Genomic DNA, 20,115 nt, shown 5'->3' with positions numbered 1-20,115 from the left:
ATATTAAATAGCTGAGATTAATTCTTTCTCCTTAAATTGGGTAACGAAATTATGATTTAAATGTAGTATCACATCCAAGCAACAGACTTTTTTTTTGTTTTCATCAAAAGAGGAAATCAAGTGCTATTCTTAAACCAAGTTCCAGAAGAAGATTGGGATAGAATTGTGCGTCAACTTGTTTTGAGAAATTTAGCTATCACTTACGTCATAGCCCCAACAGTTTTCTTTTCTATTAAACTTTGAGACTTAGCATGTTATTTACCAATGTTATTTATGTAATAGAAATGTAAATATAGTACCTACGCGATGACAGTTTAACATTTACGCCATAAATCACAAATAAATATTCACGCATCTATTAACCCTTCCTGAACACATAAGCATATATCTGTTTCTATCTATCTATCTATCTATCTATCTATCTATCTATCTATCTGTCTGTCTGTCTGTCTGCCTGTCTCTTTCTCTTTCTCTCTTTATCTCTCTCTGTATCTATCTAATTAATATACATTGACATATGCAAGCATAACGAACATATGTAAACATATGCATTAACACACACACACACACACACACATAATGTTTGTGATAAATATATTTTGCATCAACAGGGACTTCAAGGACATTCGACGATTTTCTATTGATACATTTCATCATAGTTTAAATGTGAAAAGGAAATAAATATGTAAATAGAACTGAGAATCAATAACATATAAAATTAAAAAGAAACAAAATATAAATAAAATAATAGGAATTAAAGCAAAAGGAACATAACGATTAACGTATTCTCGAAATATCATTACATCACTATAAATATTTTTCTGGAAGAGTTTGATTAGATGTTATGTATAAATAACGTGTAAGAAGAAGTATAGCTTTTAGAGAGAATTTACTTCGAATCGGCACAAACGTGATGCATTTTAAGACATTGTGCTTGCGTTTTCCTATATATTTATCTTTCACTTGCTTCACACATAGATTTATATACGACGGCTTCTTTCAGTTTCTGTCTACCAAATCCACTCAATAGGGTTTGATTGGCTGAAGGTTTTAGTAGAAGACACTTGCCCAAAGTGCCACGCAGTGGGACTGAACCCGGAAGTATGAGGTTAGGAAGCAAAATTCTCACCACACAGCCACACCTGCACCTATGCATATAATTTAATTATTAGTTAGCTTCGGGTCAGTCTTGGACAAACAGAGTTATGATCAAAGGCGTTCGAGGCGCATCCAAATGATAAAGATATATCTGGATTTAAATGTGTATTTTACGAAAATATAGGTAAATGTAAAGTAATTTAGTTACTTGTTGAATATTTTCCTAGCCAGATAATAACCACTAGTTAGAGCTTTCTATTCTCTTTGGACACTAAATTTATAAACGACAGTTGAACTATTGTTTTACGAGTTATAAAGCATTTCTAGATTATTTATTTTGCAAATAATCGATTCCGTACGTCATCCAGTATACAATCGTTTACATCTCCATAGTAATTCTTTCGTTACCGTTTCGTTAAGAATGTGGGGATCTGCTTCACCGAGGAAATTATAATAATACCGAAACATGTCCAGAGTTTTCTTCCGTAGTTTCTTGGGAAATCAGAATAATATCGTCTTTTCCTCGTCACATAATTCTTGTCAGCTTTTAATACTTTCTGTATAAAATATATTAAATATATTAGCTCAATATGACCTCCCCTTTTGCTAACAACAACGACAATAATAACAACAAAAATTAAAAATAACGACAACACAAACAACTATAACAGTAAGGCTCTTCACATCCTGGGTAAACAATGGTGCCAGGATGTATGTTTGGTGAACTAGAATTCAAAGCAGAGGAAAAGCAATATAAAAAGCGAGTATTCAAACCACAAAACTGTTTCATTATGAAAATCATGGACGTGTACAGAAATGCGATTAAGAACAACAGCAGCAGCGATATCGATGTTATTTAGCCTGCGTCAATCTTGATCGATCACACCTATGATGAAATGCATTTCAGTTATGACCACCCACGTCCTTTTAGGCGTATGTAGAACGACATTATCTAATGTGTCTTGTCCATATTGAAAAAGATTGGGTGTGATTTGAAGAGTTGGTTGCTATCTCTTGCAGATCAATCGAACATCTTCCAGTTGAAGCGACGTCCAATAGCAGCAAATATTGCTGCGACTACTACTACTACTACTACTACTACTACTACTACTACTACTGCTGCTGCTGTTACTACTACTACTGCTACTACTACTACTACTACTACTACTACTGCTGCTGCTGCTGCTGTTACTACTACTACTGCTACTACTACTACTACTACTACTACTACTACTGCTGCTGCTGCTGCTGTTACTACTACTACTACTACTAATACTACTACTACTACTACTACTACTACTACTACTACTACTACTGCTGCTGCTACTACTACTACTACTACTACTGCTGCTGCTGCTTCTGCTGCTGTTACTACTACTACTACTGCTACTACTACTACTACTACTACTACTACTACTACTGCTGCTGCTGCTGCTCCTGCTGTTACTACTACTACTACTACTACTACTACTACTACTACTATTACAAGTTGTATTAGAAGTTGTACTAATTGTAGTATTAGTATTTCTAGTTGCAGTATCAGTTGTAGTATTGGCAGCAGCAGCAGCAGCAGCGGCAGCAGCAGTAGTTGTAGTCGTAGTGGTTACTGTAGGAGTAGCAGTAACAGCAATAATCCTAGCAGCATTCACTTTAGCAACAGTAATGTTAGGAGCAACATGAACATAGTGACAGTAGCAGTTGTAGTAGCAGCAGAAGTAGCAGTAATAGTTGTAGGAACAGCAGCAGCAGCAGCAGCAGCAGAAGCAGCAGGATACGAGAATAGTCGTTCTTCCCAAAAAGTTCCAAAAATAAATGGAGCTAATATTTACGCCACTGATTACCAAATACGATACGATGAAACTTGAACTGGAAAATCCTATGAGTAAACATGGCAATTAACAGCGTGTTGGCTCTGCTTATAATAGATTTATGGGAAATGAACTAAATTGTTTTGGGAATATTCTTGTTCTTAATTATTTTTGTATTATGATGACCGATATTAAGATGGCGCGATAGCAGAAGCGTTAGCACCCGGACAAGATGCTTAGCGCTATTTCTTCTGGCTTTACTTTCTGAGTTCAAATTTCGCTGAAATCGTCTTTGCCTTTCATATTTTCGGAGTCGATAAAATGAGTACCAGGTGAGCACTTAGCCCCTTCCCCGAAATTGCTGACCTTGTGCCAAAATTTGGAACCGATATTTAGTGATGTTCTAAATCAAAATAGCGCCGATGTCAACTTTCTCTTCGAAATAAAGTGGTACTCCGTTACTGGGACCAGTTTAATCAATTAGCCCCGTCCGATGAATTACTGGCCACCTGCCTCAATCAAAAATTATTTAGATGTCCTGAATTCCGCATCCTATAGAAACCAATACTGACTACCTGACAGCCTTCTCTTGCACCAACAACAGAGAGTGACATCTGGAAGACGTTTACCACTGCAAGCATCAACAGCAAAAATAAGCATAAGCAAGTACAACACCGTCACCGACCTCAATACCAACAACAACAACAACGTGTAACTTCATCAACACTGATTGTGCATGAGCTGCAAGGATGAAAGCAACACTACAACAACGTCAACATCCCTTAACGGCTCCCACATCGCCGGCTATATAGGCAACAACAGCAACAGTATGCCCCGAAGCAACAGCAAAGAGATAAAAAGGACAAAACCCACATGAATTGTGGTATTTGTTCCGGCTTTTACGTTCTGAGTTCAAATTCTACCGATGGCGACTGTGTCTTCCATCCCTTTGGGGCTGATTAGATGAAGTACAAGTCAAGCAGTGGAGTCGACTTAATGGACTGCATCCTTCCATTTACATTTCAGGCCTTCTATATAAAGGAATTTAAACCTGAACAATAGTTCTAAACCAAAAACGCTTCTCTACTCAGAGCTTGTATAAATTACTGAAGGTCAGCTTTTGTATCAGAGAACATCTGTCATTACTCAAAGTAAAAGATATACGTACCTGTAAAATTAGCTATCGAAGTAAACTTCAGGTACAGTGTATTTTGTCAATATATAAGGTGTGTCGAGTGACCCCCACGACATCACCGAAGTTTTACAGCCCTAGAGACTTCCAAACATCGCATACGAAATAAATTCGGTGTCATTTCATTTGAGACTTGAAAGGAACGAGTTCGACTCTCTTGTAATCTGAAACTTGATTGATTTAAGTGATAATATTTCTACAGGTTCATACATGCAAAACCTATAAATTTCGATATCTACAGTATAATTGATTATCCTATATATGAATGACATTTATTTTAATTATACTACATGGAATTAATTAACTATAATGAGTAAATGAATATAACTAATATGACAAGACATGACCATTCTCTACTACTGTTTCAATAATATTAATAATTGTTTCTAATATAGGTACAAGGCCACTAATTTGGTCGAGGTGGTGACGGTGATTGTACTATTAATGACCTCGTAAAATACATGATCGGAAATAGTAATAGAATTAAAGTACTGGCATACGAAAATGAAAACAAACCCACGTATGTCTGTGCGTGTGTGTGTGTGTGTGTGTGTGTGTGTGTGTGTGTGTATGTGAGCATGTACGTTTACTTTTTTACTTGTTTCAGTCATTTGACTGTGGCCATGCTGGAGCACTGCCTTTGGTCGAGAAAATCGACCCCAGGACTTATTCTTTGTAAGCCTAGTACTTATTCTACCGGTCTCTTTTGCCGAACCGCTAAGTTACAAGAACGTAAACACACTAGCATCGGTTGGCGATGTTGGTGGGGGGGGGGGGGGGCAAACACAGACGCACACACATACATACATACATATATATATATATATATATATATATATATATATATATATATATATATATATATATATATATATATATATATATATATATATATATATGTTAAATCTCTGAACGAGGTGTTAACAGTAACTGCACGATAAAGTGAAGTATATTTGCCATTTAAATGTGGCTGACCCCTAAGGGTGGATGTTACTGTTGCTTTTAACCCCAGGAGAACATCTCCTCCAGCTGGCTTATCGACACATATCTGTGTCCTGTCTATTTTTGCCAAGGGAAGTTATCCTTCCCATCTTGATCTGCGATACGTACGGACCCGAGTTTCAGGGTTATTTCCCTTCTTCAGCGTACGATAATCGCCGACCTTCGATGAGAATGACACTCCCTTGGCAATATATAAGTCTTTTTCCAGTGAAGTTATTCACTGATATCGAAAAAGTGAAAACAATCAATGTTAAATCTCTGAACGAGGTGTTAACAGTGACTGCACGATAAAGTGAAGTATGTTCTCCTGGGGTTAAAAGCAACAGTAACATCCACCCTTAGGGGTCAGCCACATTTAAATGGCAAATATACTTCACTTTATCGTGCAGTTACTGTTAACACCTCGTTCAGAGATTTAACATTGCTTGTTTTCACTATTTCAATATCAGTGAATAACTTCACTGGAAAAAGACTTATATATTGCCAAGGGATTGTCATTCTCATCGAAGGTCGGCGATTATCGTACGCTGAAGAAGGGAAATAACCCTGAAACTCGGGTCCGTACGTATCGCAGATCAAGATGGGAAGGATAACTTCCCTTGGCAAAAATAGACAGGACACAGATATGTGTCGATAAGCCAGCTGGAGGAGATGTTCTCCTGGGGCTAAAAGCAACAGTAACATCCACCCTTAGGGGTTAGCCACATTTAAATGGCAAATATACTTCACTTTATATATATATATATATATATATATATATATACGACGGGCTTCCTTCAGTTTCCGTCTACCAAATCCACCCACAAGGCTTTGGTCGGCCCGAGGCTACAGTAGAAGACACTTGCGCAAGGTGCCACGCAGTGGGAATGAACCCGGAACCATGTGGCTGGTAAGCAAGTCAGAAACATGTGTCTACAGCTATCTTCTTATCTCTAGATAATAAGTCTCTCTCTCTTTCCTTAATCGCATTTCAGTCTTGCAAAATTTTTGAATCTTGAGATTATCTCGCCTTCTCAAGTGGAGCTAGTCATAATTGCTACTTGGTAATTAAGATACATTCTCTAGAGGTAGAGAGAATTTTAATAAATCAAGAATGTTTGTTATTTGGTATTTGACACATGTGTATCTATCTATCTATCTATCTATCTATCTATCTATCTATCTATCTATCTATCTATCTATCTATCTACATGTATGTGTGTGAATGTGAGTGTGTGAGTAATTGAAACTGAATGTTTATCTCCCGAGACGAGACTTTTGCCACTATGGTCTTCAGCATGTATGTGTGTTTATGCGCAAAAACATTCACGCAGCAGGTGACAGAGAAAACGAGTGAGAGAAAATAATAGAAACTAACAAGTGAACTCCTTGAGCTAATTCAATTCAATTACCAGATAATAAATGTTTATGTTCAACTGAATGTTTCGTGTAACCTGGATGTGTACTGCATAAGATCTGCTTGTAATTTAAAATGCTCTTACCCTCTCGCATTAATATCTTCTTAAATTCACAGATTGGTCTTCGAATATACAATTTACTGCAAACTAATTTATATAGTTCACTCTGTTGAAAACAGCATTACATATCTGAATGGATAATTAACCTCCTCTAGCTTTCCTACATGAATTTTATTTGTAATATTGGATTGATAAGCATATTTTGTTTTAAAGTTTATGTACGGATATTAACTTGTCACAAATTACGTTGTTTTATGCGTTGTTTTATGTGCTGTTTCGGCTTTTTAGCTCTTGCTATTTTCCATTTGGTTATTTGAGTCGATGTTAACGGCAATGTTTATTCATTGAAATTATAGGATTAACGGTTACGTTTATATATTCATGACAGCTAATTCAGAAATGGTGGGGGAGAGAAAAGGTTCCTGCGTTAACAGAAAATGGTGAAAAGACAGCTGGATTGTGGGTAGTGGCGTAGTTAGTGTTTTTCTCAGTGGCTGGGGGGTTAGACAATTTTGTAGCGCTTACATTTTAATTAACAGACATGATACGAAAGAGAAAACTATAAGTCTTGATGCAGTTACATCCCTATTCATCAGCTGTTAAGCATAAAGTGGTTGCGGGATTGAGGAGCCCACCACCTGCGAGACCTTGTATAACTTAAGCTAAGTTCATTCTGCAAGACCTACTTCCCAAATTTTATGTCTTCTGGTTCCTTGCCGAGTGTTTCTCGCAACTTTACATAATCTTCTTTTCCACATTCTCTTCACAAAGATCATATTTGTTAGGGTCAATCTTGCAGAAATTTACCACATTTACATCCCGTTTAATCCCCTACTTCCTATTGTTTCAAGCTTTATGAACACATACAGTTAGTGATCACGTGTGAAAAATCACTCTGACCAACCTAATCGGACAAGTTGAACAGCTATGATTATAATTTTCCCATTCTTCTCCCTCAATGTGTTCCATAGCTTGCAGAAAAACAAAACAGGAGTACACAATACAATATTAGTTTTAACTACGCAAGGAAGAAATTAGAAATGTTGTATGTTTCAAACAGCGTTCCCAAGCATTTTCAATGGATTTTTGTTTTTACGATATTGGCTCCAATCTTTAATTCTCTGAATATATTGAGATGATTATGGATCATTACATTTGTTCCCATATCTAGCAGCTAACCTTTCTAAACTCTTCAATTTCTCCTTCTCTGTCTGTCTATCTCGCCCCCTCTCTTCCCCTCTCCCTTCTTCTCTCCACTCCCTCCATCTCTCTCTCTCTCTATCTCTCTCTCTCTCTCTCTCTCTCTCTCTCTCTTTCTCTTTCTCTTTCTCTCGATCTATCTCTGCCACTGTGAACGCTATACGATATGTATATTTCACAAAGAGCAAATTTTCAGACTTTCAGTTACGTACTCATGAAAAAAAAAACCTTTGTATGATTACACGACCTGCTAGAAATAGCTGTCAAATCTTCTTCAAATATCAGTCAACTGTGGTAGAAAAGTAGGCGACATGTTGAAAAGAAAAACGAGATATAAACGGTAGAGTAACATATGGTATTTGACTCAATTAAATTTGAACTAGGGCGAAACATCAAGAACAACAAAATACGATTCAGTGGATCGTCAAAGATTTATTCACGATCATGCTTCAAGCTGCAGATTAGAGATATATACTTTCCTCTCTCTCTTTCTATCTCTCTCTCTCTCTTTCTCTCTTTCTCTCTCTTTCTTTCTCTCTCTCTGTCTCTCGTTCTCTCTCTCTTTCTCTCCCTCTCTCTCTCTCTCTTTCTCTCTCCCCCTCTCTTTCTCTCTCTCTCTCTCTCACTCTTTGTTGTGCATGTGACTTTACCATAGTTACGAGTCGATACAATCCTATTGAAAGAAACTGGGTTGACGGAAATTGTATGGAAGCCTGTCGGATGTACTAGTATCGGTAATTAATTTAAAATTCCAGCCTTGTTACGCTGATTTCCCTTGTGAATCACGTCAAGAGTTCGAATATAGGCAGAATACTCAGCAACTTACACGCTAATTAAACGAATCTGATGTTCGGCCGATTGAACAATTGAAAAGCCGAAAGTAAAGGGTGATGGATTTCCCTTTTCAGCTTAACACATTAAAATAACGAATGTTTTTGATCAAATGGCTTACAGAACTGAACAGAGCAGACGACACATTAATTGACTGACACGAGAAGATACTGCCAAATTGTGAATTGTGTTTGTCTTTTAAGATATGAACTTTTGGCATGTCACTTTTGTTCATTTGATGAAAAGCATAAAAAAAGATGTATTACGAAAACATGGTGTCATAAGGAAGCATATATATACCTATTTGTATATGCGTATGTCTGTATATATCTAAGTGTGTACACACACACACACACACACACACACACACACACACACACACACACATATGTATTTGTATACATATATGTGTATTATATGTATAAATAAATAAATGGAGTTAAACGCAGGTGTTATTCAAATTCTTTTACTTCCGACGCATGTTTCGAAGATATTACCAAAGGAATAAAATGCTGTAACAAGGAAAAATACACACATCTATTTATATATATGTATATGTATACATATTATATATTATATATATATATATATACATATATATGTCTATATGTGTATATCTGTGTATATATTTACTTATTTGTTTATTTATATATGTGAAGATCTATATATGTGCATGTGTATGTGTATACATATGTGTATATACGTATATATATATCTATATACACACATATATATATATATATATATATATATATATATATATATATATATATATATATATATATATATATATATATATGTATGTATATGTTATCTAGCCTGTATTTAAAAGTTATGAATTTAGAAATTATGTTAAATTTTCTTATAACCTTTCATTTTGAATTAATTAAATTATAAAACATATTTTATAGACGAATATATATATATATATATTTATGCGTATAGAATTCTGTACGTTTGTGTGATATATAAATATATATATATATATATATATATATATATATTATCGTAAATATGAGGGTGAACATTTTAAATGATTTATTACCAGTGATTAGCATGCATAAATAAAATCATAACAGTTAGATTATTTATGATTAAGCTCGCTCTTAAAAAGGGTTTTGGTTTTGAAAAAGCGTTAGCAGTTATAGAAATGTTCAGTTGCTATTTTTCGTGAGATATTTAAGAAGATATGCGTATCTGATGAAACTTCATTATGTTTAAAACGGTATTTTATTATTCTTGAAAAACTTGTTTTTATTAATGGTATTGAAACAGCTGTAATTTACTAGTTGTGTCATTTGTTTATATAAAGTAAGTGCCTGTTCATATTATACACTATTATACTCATATATTGCTCGACAGGCTTTGACTATCTGTATCGCCTCAAAAAACTCAAATCGTACTTTCTCCAACTCCAGCATGAACGCTGCATATACCTACCTACCTACCTACCTACCTACCTACCTACCTCCCTACCTACCTACCTCCCTACCTACCTACCTCCCTACCTACCTACCTACCTACCTACCTATATATATATATACATAGACACACACGAACACACATAAATAAATAAATATATGCATTTACACACATGTATAAATACGTATGTGTTTATATATATATATATGTGTGTGTGTGTGTACATATACACACACACACATACTCAACTCAAGGTATCCTCCCAAAACGTATGGCACATTGAATGAGTATAAATCAGTGCTTATTAAAATCCGTTTCAGTTCCTAAAGTTAATAGATTCTACTGACAGATTTAAAATAATCTATAAAGGCTTATTTTCAAACTGATGAAAGTTCTGGTTTATGCACTGCTGTTAACTCGAAAGAATGGAGTCATTAGTATCCAGAATAATTTCCTACGGTATTTGTGTTCATTCTTGTTTTTGTACGGTAAACTTGATCGTTCACGTAACCCCATATAAATAAAAAAAAAAGACCCCGGTCTACTGGTGTGAGGTCTGGTAAAGGTGGAGCGTATTCTATTGACCCGCTTCAGATAATCTGCTTGTTAGACAAAATCTCATCAAAGTAGAACCTTGCATTAATGTGGTAATGTAGGTGTGGTCCATCTTGATGGGAATAAATGATTATCACGCCAAGTTCAAGTTAATTAAATCTGTCACATTACCCTAAAAAAGAATAGTGCAATTAATCCTTTTGATAACACGCTGCACCATTCTGTAACATTTGGCAAATTAATGTAATGCTCCTTCGTAATAGGCAGATTCTCAAGTCCCAGTAGGTGCAACTATAGTGTTTAATTGGGCCATTTAATTTAAATGTTACCTTAATCACTCTAAATAATCTTTGTTAGAAAGTCTGCATCTTCTACATATTTTGCTAAGTACAACTCGCAACCCCCCCTCTTCGGTTCGTGTCATGTTATATTTATATACACCGGCACTGTAAGGCTCTAATATTCTCAGTTTTGCCTATTAAGTATTTTCTCTAACAGATAACACAATCTGAAATCTAATTCAATACTTAGAATGTTTATGAAAACGGGTCTCCATCACAACGAGATATACTGGAACGTAACTTTTCCAATGACGTCGATTCAAAGAGCGATAGATGCTTGAAACTACTTTCGCACGATTCGTTTGCAACATAGCTTTTCTTGAACGTTGACATTACGTGTCTAGTACACTTCCTTGTTTTGTGGTGCTTGGCGTTGACCACGGTCATCTGGAAAGTTCCTAGTGGACATTCTGGAAATTTCTATATGTCTCAAACTTATCTCTACTTCGATGATATTCAATTGTGTAGATGGATCTGTGTGACACTCTCTCCTTAACTGTCTTTGCATATCGACCGCATTTTCAAACTTCCAGCAGAATTTAGGTTAAATTTCCTTTGTTCAGTACTTAACCTGGCATTCTTCATAATTTCTGATGAATTAAATCTAGCAAGAAATAAACATTGGGTGATATATCAGCTGTTGAAATGTATATGCATATTTCTGAGACCCACTGTATATATCCACAATGGATACAGATTCTAAAAATATGTATAACATATTATCGTGTTCTACCTTGTTATATTTATATACACCGGCACTGTAAGGCTCTAATATTCTCAGTTTTGCCTATTAAGTATTTTCTCTAACAGATAACACTATCTGAAATCTAATTCAATACTTAGAATGTTTATGAAAACGGGTCTCCATCACAACGAGATATACTGGAATTGGAAAATTATATGTATTGAATACTGTTGCAGTGCCCCAAGAATTATCCGTTTATTTCTTGCTGAAAATTCTAGAAAGACAGTAGAGGATAGCATACATACGTTTGTTATAATGAATACATATACATATATACATACATACATATATATATATATATATATATATATATATATATATATATATATATATATATATATATATATATATATATATATATATATATATATATAGTAAAGTAAAGTTGTGGAATACCGTACGAGTGGAAATATATATGAAAGAAGGTTTGAAAATGCACTTATTAAAAAAAAATATTTATTTACTTAACCGGTTTCACTTTTTTAGAAAAAGATTATCAAAAGTCTTTGAGAATAATAAAAAATGTTAAAAAACAGTTTGAGTATTAAAATGCATATATACATTCTTTGATGATAAAATATATTTAAAGTATAAAGCTTTGTATGAACTTTGTAGTGTTACATACTGATTATCACACATTCTCTTATATTAAGATGAAATTGTTAAAAACAGTGTATGAAAATACACATATGGAAAAATACATATACATATTCTTATACATATTCTTTGATAATCGAATAAAGTTGAGGAGGAACTGACCTGGCTTTTTTCTCTTGTAGTGAAACCGGTTAAGTAAATAAATATTTTAAAAAATAAGTGCATTTTCAAACCTTCTTTCATATATATATATATATATATATATATATATATATATATGTATGTATGTATGTGTCTGTATGTGTGTATGTATATAATCATGTTTGAATGTATGTATATGTATATATATATATATATATATATATATATATATATATATATATATATTTGTTTTGCAAGATTTTTGATGTGAAATCGTGTGTTGAAACAGATGTTGTTGTACTTGGCGATGGTCATATTGCCAGTTTAGCCAATAAAAACACACGCACTGTATATTTGGTGTTAATTTGCTTCAGCTTTATATTACATTAATCTTAATCTTAATTCGGCCAGAGTTCTTTCGTCACACTTCTGTGACCTCGTCAGTGGTCCTTTGTTTCCTTCCTTCTTAAAAAGTGTCTCACCTTGCTAAATATCAGCAATGGCTGATATTTAGCAAGGTGAGACACACATAAGAAGGAAGGAAACAAAGGACCACTGACGAGGTCACAGAAGTGTGACGAAAGAACTCTGGCCGAAATAAGATTAAGATTAATGTAATATAAAGCTGAAGCAAATTAACACCAAATATACAGTGCGTGTGTTTTTATTGGCTAAACTGGCAGTATGACCATCCCCAAGTACAACAACATATGTATATATATATATATATATATATATATATATATATATATATATATATATATATATATATATATATATATATATATATATATATATATAAGCAATGTTAATTCTCTAAATGAGGTATTAACAGTAACTGCACGATAAAGTGAAGTATATTGCCACTTAAATGTGGCAATTTACAACATTTACAAGGTTTAATCCAGTTCAATTAAAAAACATAGGAAAGCAACGCATAGTATAATTTGCGAAAACATTTATCTCCGCACAGGGTATGCATCGCACCTCCGATGCCTTTTCCCCCCTTAGATATTGGAATTTGTATGAACATTTCCATTTTTTAAGCATGTTTTCTGTATATAAACATTATCTCCATAAACGCCCGATAATGTTTGCTTCTTTGGCGTTCAGTTTTCATATATAATCATTGATTTCTAGACCCCCTAATTCTCTTTCGCCTACTACTAAGCTTTGTCCTTAGTTTGAATGACCTTATCTCCCTCTTTAGCTCACCTTTTCTCTCACTCTTCCTCTCTTTCACTTTCCTTCTCACTCTCTTTCGTGATAAAGCCTACCAACAATCCCCTTTTACCCGTTCCTGATGGATTGCAACTAATTTCTGTATCTTTTGTTCAGGTTTTCTTAACATAAGTGCACACCTATATGATATCGCCGTCCTTCAGATAAACGTATTTAAATGCTTTCATATAGCGATATCTTTCCTTCTCTTTTGTTAGGTGGTCATTTATTACTTATGATCGATCTGGTTTCCTAATGCGTATATGTTCCTTTTGAAGAGGAACAAGGATATATTGAGACATATGTACTATTGTAAGGAATTGACGACGCAATAAAAGAAATACACATACACAGACCCGCACACACACAAGCACACACATATTTATAATTGTGTGTATATACAAACACACACATATACACAGACACATAGACACACACATGCAGATACACAAAAAAAAAAACAAATAACAAGATATGCATACAAAGTTTCTCATTTCAAAACAATACGCTTTCATTGAATTGGCACGATTTTATTGCACTGCTGGCATGTTTCAAGGAAGCATTTAATATTGTTAACTTTTATCTAACACGTTTATGCAAAAGTTGAAAACTCTGCCAGGCGTGTTTCGCCAATAAAATGGAACATAAGAAAAGGTTATTGATACGAAGTTTATTCAGTATCTCCTAAAACGACAAAATGTTGGATTAAACACATTACAGTATTCATTCAGTCTCTCTCTCTTTCTCTCTCTCTCTCTCTCTCTCTCTCTCTCTCTCTCTCTCTCTCTATATATATATATATATATATATATATATATATATATATATATATATGTATATATATATATATATATATATGTATATATATATATATATGTATATATATATATATATATATATATATATATATATATATATATATATATATAATATATATATATATATATATATATATATATATATATATATATATATATATATATATATATATATATATATATATAGAGAGAGAGAGAGAGAGAGAGAGAGAGAGAGAGAGCATCGGTGGTTCAGTGGTAGAATGCTCGCCTGCCACGCTGGCGGCCCGGGTTCGATTCCCGGCCGATGCATATGAAAGTCACTTTTTAAATGTCGGTGCCCCAGCATGGCCACAGCTCATGACCTGAAACTAGATAAAATGAAATATATATACCTTGTTTTGCTTTAGGTATTGATTGTAAATCATGCGGGACTAGAATTTTCCTTTTATCCTTTCAGGATGGTGGTGGCGGCGTTCGATCTTATGATCGAACCAAACGAATTGTATTTTCACTTACTTTTAAAATACGATGCTATGTGTCAGCTCCATCTCCGACATTTGGAAATGGCGCAACATTCGAACTCAGAAGAGATTCCGCACGGCAACCAAGCTAATGATTCTGAAGATACACTGCCGTAGACCGATAATGAACTCAGAATGTTTAATTCGTAAAGATGACTTCGGCTGATTTGAATTCAGCACAATGAGTCGGTAAAAGTAGCGCTAAAAATTCTACCCAGCACTCTAACGACTCTACCAATCCGAAGCCCTCGCGTGACCATTCTCTCCCTTTTTCAGACAGTTTGTCTTGGATTATATTCTATAAGCTAAGGCGATGAGCTGGCACGCCGGAAAATTTTTTGCCGCGGTCGACTTTGCTTTTACCCCTTCCAGGAAGATAAAATAAGTACTAGTTGAGCATTGGTGTCGATGTATTCGACTTATTCCTGTTCCCCCAAAACTTCACGCCTCGCGCCTATAACAGAAAGGATTATATCATGTAACCTGTCGTTCTCACTTTCTAATATTGTTTTAAAAGGGATGGTCAACTGCTATAATTAACTGCTATTTCTTGCAGCTCGAGCGATCACGTGAAGGTTCGCTTGTTTACTTGATTTATAATTTTTTTTATATAAACATATGTGGTAGCTGTGCGTGACTAAGCGTCTTCTTCTCAAGCAAAAAAAGTTAACAGTTCGTGTCCAATTTTTATGACAGTGTCCCTTTCTTCAATACACAACCCCGCCCAGCATATTTTTAATTCTTGGTCTATAAAAGAATAGTGATTCTTTCTTAATATTGCATATTATATATCTAGGTATCTAATTATTGAGATAATATATCTCTAGGAATCTTTTACTTAAGTTTCCATGGCTTGTTTTATCTCACTGTAGATACTGCCTCTTAAAGGTTGCAATATATTGCTGGAATCGATTATTGCAAGATAGTTGTATTATTATTGTTTAGTTAGAATATTATAGAATTCTACTTCATGGGTTTGTCATAGCATGGGGGATGACATGCCCTGTGTATTGTCTTCATTCATGATCCGAATAGATAGCAGTTAAGAAAGTTACTAGACCGGTTTCGCAGATAGTTTATACATAACTTTCTCAGCACTGATATTTTACAACAGGAAGAACTCTACGTGGTCTCAATCTATGACAAATAAGGACTAAATCTCCATCATGTCACGTTCTACTGACATAAAAGAAAATTTACGCACTGGGCAATGTAGTTCCATATCTATCTATCTATCTATCTATCTATCTATCTATCTATCTATCTATCTATCTATCTATCTACCTCCTCTCTCTCTCTCTCTCTCTCTCTCTCTCTCTCTCTCTCTCTCTCTCTCTCTCTCTATCTATCTATCTATATGTATATTGAGTTATATATGTTATTGACCTTGACATTTGTCTCTTTCTAATTAATACTTTAATCTAATCGCTCAGTATATTGAACCCACTCTGTTTCTGGTGTTTCTTGAAAAGAGTTCACGTCCTTAATTTTTCATTACATATATATATATATATATATATATATATATATATATATATATATATATATATATATATATATATATATATATATATATATATATATATATATATATATATATATATATGGAACACATATATGCGTTCCTTTTGTTTGAATGTAAATTGATTCACAATTATAATGTATAATTTGATTTAACAAATTTTGTGTTTGTGTCGTTGATTTGCTAATATCAGTTTTTACTGTTTAGAATGAAGATTTCGATATCAATTATGACTTAAAAAGAACGCAATGTAATTTAGATATTTATGTAAGTAATTAAAATAAGTATCGCATATATTAATACATTTCAAGAATAGAAGAAGGTATAGAAGAAGGCGTGGCAGGCGCAGGCTTGGCAGGCTCAGGCTTGGCAGGCGCAGGCTTGGCAGGCGCAGGCTTGGCAGGTGCAGGCTTGGCAGGCGCAGTCGTGGTAGGCGCAGGCGTGGCAGATGCAGGCGCGGCTGTGATAAGAAGCTTGCTTGACAACTACATGATTCCGGGTTCAGTCCCACTAAGTAGTACCTTGGGCAAGTACATTCTACCATAGCCTCGGACCAACCAAAGCCTTGTGAATGAATTTGGTAGACGGAAACTAAAAGAAGACTGTCGTGTATATATATATATATATATATATATATATATATATATATATATATATATATATATATATATATACGCATTTGTGTATCTGTATCCCTCCAACATTGCTTGGAAGCCGATATTGGTGTGTTTATTATGTCTCGATAACTTAGCGGTTCTGCAAAAGAGACTCATAGTATAAGTACTAGGCTTACAAAGAATAAGTCCTGGGGTCGATTTCTTCGACTAAAACCCCTTAAGATGGTGCTCCTGCATGGCCGCAGTCAAATGACTGAAGCAGATAAAAGAATATGTATAAAGGAAAAAGCGAAAAAAGAGACACACAAAAATGTATGAATTTTAAAGGGAGATAACGCGCGAATTCATAATGGGCAGAAAACCTGGTTCGTTTACTTACTCAACATTATACCAAAACGTATATCGTTATTCAGAGATATACTGGAACGCTATTTTAAATAACATTCTCTTTAGTATATACATATAACCTTACATAATTATAGATATATTTCTCTGGGGATGCATATGAACAGCTGCTGAGAATGCAAACTTCCGTTCTGGAAAATAGAAATCTAGTACTACCTTATCTACTTAACTATGGTGTTAAAATAAGCATTTCGAATATTAAAGTCTTGCATTTTCACATCTTTTGATTTGGCAAACGTTTATAGGAACGGGTTAAGTTCCACAGTCGGCTGAATTACAAGTACATATTTTGAATTCCATAGAAATATCAGGTAAATTTTACACTAAATCGGAAAGCAGAGAGTTGAAACTTAATACTATACATATCATATTATTCTTAGAAGAAAACCCAAAGAAATTATTCAACCCTTGGTTCTTAAAAACAACAAAAACAAATCTACGAAATCTCCTCACCAAAATTTATGTATTGATTACAAATGAGTTGAGGCAACAATCTGGCGGATTCGTTAGAACACCGGCTTGTATACTCTGGTAGTCATTCCCCACCTGTACAATCTGAATTCAAATTCCTGTCTAGATGAATGTTGCATTTCTGCCTTCTCATTCGGTAATACGAACTACTATTGCGGACGATATCCCGTTTCTTCTCTCTCGCAATCAGCAAAGAGCAAATAAATGAGTACTAATGTAGCTTATCTATCTAACAAAAGCTGCTTTCATCGGGCTAAAGGTCTTTGCCAGAATTCATAGAGGCAGGCATCAACCGGCTTAGCTTCTTAAGATGCCATTTACAAATGGCATCTCACATTTATCATATGAAAAAGAACAAAACTATTCGAGTAAGTTACAAAACGATATCTGATTAGCCTATCAGTAAAAAAGTGAGAACTACGTAGTCACTCGATTTGCTAAAAATGCTAGCTAAATCTTCTCCAAATTATACGTTACCGTTTTCTATATACAATACAGTTAGATTGTCACAACAGTAATGATTTTGATGTCATTTATCATTTATCCACTCGACGTCAAGTATTACCTATAAAACATCAACAAAAATAAACAATATATATATTTACTTGTTGCATATAAATAATGTAAGTTCTGTATGGCCAAATGTTTCGGCCTCTTTACTCCTCACTACAAACTATTCTAGGAATTCATCTTCGAAACAGTAAAGCTCCGCGTCGACAGTAAATCACCAGATTTACCATTTATGTCAAGTCAATGTCTGAGAGAGTGACAGATCTGAATGAATGTGCATAAAGTTCCAAACCTCATTATTCATTCGCTATTCTTTAAATGCAAATACTTCTGCTTTCATCACACAACGTCATGTATCAAGACCCATAATATTGGTTTACCTTTTTTCGTGATATTAATTCACAGAAGTCAAAGACCAGCATTAATACAGCCTAACAAAAATGGTGACGTCAATTTTTAAATGTGATGCCAAGTATTGCATGACAATGCGAAATTCAACTGTATTCTAAGGATAAGTATAGATTACAGATATGTTAAGATGTCACATAGCTTATGGTCCCTTTTGTTAGTATTTTGTCGATGCAAAACTTGAATAGAAATATTTAACTATCACACACACACACACACACACATGTATGGATGGATGGATGGATGGACAATATAATATATACATATATATATATATACATACATATATATATATATATATATATATATATATATATATATATATATATATATATATATATATATGTATATATATATATATATGTACATATTATATTGTCCATCCATCCATCCATCCATCCATCCATCCATCCATCCATCCATCCATCCATCTATCTATCTATCTATCTATCTAGCTAGCTAGCTAGCTAGCTCGATCGAAATTACATTTTTACTGCCGGATTCCAACCCTCTGAGACACAACTCAGTGTTCTTGTAAAAATGTGTGCATAATTCAACCAAGTAACATAATTTTACTTGAAAAATAATACTTGCCGAACAATTTTCAAGTAATTAAATTTTTTTTTACGCGAAGAGTTTGGAACGATTTTACTGTTTTCCAAAACAATAGAAATAAGTCTTCATAAGTTTTGGGGTAAATGATTTTAACTTGATATTTTATTAATATTTATTTATAAAACCAACTTTTGTCATGTTGTAAACTTTTGTCATGTTGGAAACGAATTGTTCAATATAGCTTAGTGACAGCTTTAATACGGGAAATAGGATGCTTGTGATAGCATCGAATACAAGCTGGGCCATGAGAAAAATTAAATGGATCTATTGGTTAACTATTGACGTGCATATGTTAAATACACGTTGAAGTTTTATGTACGAAATTGTGGTAATTAGGGATTTTAATGAAAGTCTGTATCAGAATAAACTAATGATTGCACGTTTGCACATCTGAAGTGATTGATGTATATTTTTCATTGTTAAAAATAAATGAAAAAAAGAGAGTAATCACGCACAACGAAATCCTCTATTATAATTTCATTTACAATTTAGATGCACTATAGGAATATAAATTATCACGAGGGTGTTATTGAAGAAAAGGAATAACTAAAAGAAAAGAAAAAGAGGAATGAAATTGCTTTTTAGAGATACTGTAAGAGTTGTGCTTTGAGAGTGGATCGATGTGGAATATATTAA

General features: G+C 34.0%; 1 long non-coding RNA gene across 1 annotated transcript; it reads right to left on the bottom strand.

The window, feature by feature from the left end:
• Positions 1–1,378: 1,378 nt before the first annotated feature.
• LOC149136893 (uncharacterized) lies at positions 1,379–18,924 on the bottom strand. Its single transcript, XR_016237870.1, has 3 exons — positions 18,552–18,924; positions 4,075–4,268; positions 1,379–1,655 (listed from the first exon to the last, which is right to left on the bottom strand). It is a non-coding gene; the product is annotated as an uncharacterized LOC149136893 (long non-coding RNA).
• Between the last annotated feature and the right edge of the window lie 1,191 nt (positions 18,925–20,115).

The sequence above is a fragment of the Octopus bimaculoides genome, chromosome 2, assembly GCF_046866305.1.
Source record: "Octopus bimaculoides isolate indiv1 chromosome 2, ASM4686630v1, whole genome shotgun sequence".
Taxonomy (NCBI): Eukaryota; Metazoa; Mollusca; class Cephalopoda; order Octopoda; family Octopodidae; genus Octopus; species Octopus bimaculoides.
This window is presented reverse-complemented; position numbering and strand designations above follow the sequence as displayed.